The following is a 1,718-nucleotide window of genomic DNA, read 5'->3' as shown; positions in this document are numbered from 1 at the left end:
ATAGAAATGATGCTAGAGATTGCATGATAGAATTCTGCAAAATCAATGATTTGTTCATTTCAAATACCTTCTTTAGACAGCATGAGAGACTATTACACACATGAATGAACATTACCAAATGGAATACACAGAAATCAAATTGACTACATCTGCAGAGAAAGATGATGGAAAAGCTCCATATTATGTTAAAATAAGTACAGGGTAGGTAGATTGTGGAATAGACCATCAATTAATTACTCATAAGCAAATTTAAACTGAAGCTGAAGAAAATGATAACAAGTCCATGAGAGTCAAAATATGACCTTGACTGTATTCCACCTGAATTTAGAGATCATCTAAAGAACAGATTTGATACATTAAACACTAAAGACCAAGGACCAGAAGAGTTGTGGTATGTCATCAAGAACATCATACAGAAAGATAGCAAAAAGTCATTAAGAAGATAAGAAAGAAGGAAAGGATCAAAATGAATGCTCTCCAGCATATATATGCTATAGTAAATGGGAAAAAATGAGGATGTACAAGAGCTGAAAAGAAAATTTCAAAGGTCAGATCGAGAAGACAAAGTCAAATATTACAATGAAATGTGCAAAGATCTGGAGTCAGAAAACCAAAAGGGATGAACATACTCAGCATTTCTCAAGCTGGGGGAACTGAAGAAAAATTCAAGCCTTGACTTTTGTTATTGAAGGATTCTCTGGGTAAATTTTTGAATGATGCTGAAAGCATCTAAAGAAGATGGAAGGAATACACAGTACGAAAAGGAAATAGTTGCTGTTCACCCATTTCAAGAGGTAGCATATGAACAAGAGCCAATGATATAGAAGGAAGATGTTCAAGGTGCATTGAAGGAATTGAGAAAGAACAAGGCAGCAGAAATTGATGGAATAAAAATTGAAATCTTTCAAGAAGGATAGTTGGTACTGGAGGCACTTACTCATCTCTGCCAAGAAATTTGGACGACAACTATCTGGCCAACTGATTGGAAGAGATCTGTATTTGTGCCCATTCCAAAGAGAGGTGACTCAATGGAATGCAGCAATCATCGGACAATAACTTTGATAACCCATACGAGTAAAGTTTACTAAAAGTAACACAGAAAGGACTGCAAGCAAATATTGATAAAGAACTTCCAGAGCTTCAAGATGGATTCAGAAAAGGCCGTGGAATGAGGGATGTCTTTGCTGATATCCGATGGATCTTGGCTGAAAGCAGAGAATAACAGAAAGATGCTTACCTTTGCTTTATTGACCTCACAAAGGCTTTCGATTGTGTGGATCATGACAAGCTATGGACAGCATTGTGAAGTCTGAGTATTCCAGAACACTTAATTGTACTCCTGAGGAATCCGTACATGAACCAAGAGGCAGTTGTTCATACAGAACATGGGAACACTGAATAGTTTTAAATTAAGAAAGGTGTGCAACAGGGTTGTATTCTTTCATCATACTTACTCAACCTTTATGCTGAGCAAATAATCTGAGAAACTGGGTTATATGAAGAAAAACATGGCATCAGGATTTGAAAAAGACTCATTAACAACCTGCAATATGCAGATGATGCAACCTTGCCTACTGAAAGTGAAGAGGACTTAAAATACTTACTGATGAAGATCAAAGACCAAATCCTTCATTATGGATTGCATCTCAATATAAAGAAAACAAAAATCCTCACCACTGGACCAATAAACAACATTCTTATAAACGGAGAAAAGATTG

Source organism: Chrysochloris asiatica, unplaced genomic scaffold, assembly GCF_000296735.1.
Source record: "Chrysochloris asiatica unplaced genomic scaffold, ChrAsi1.0 scaffold00254, whole genome shotgun sequence".
Taxonomy (NCBI): Eukaryota; Metazoa; Chordata; class Mammalia; order Afrosoricida; family Chrysochloridae; genus Chrysochloris; species Chrysochloris asiatica.
The sequence above is the reverse complement of the archived record's forward strand: the minus strand, read 5'-3'. Positions refer to the sequence as shown.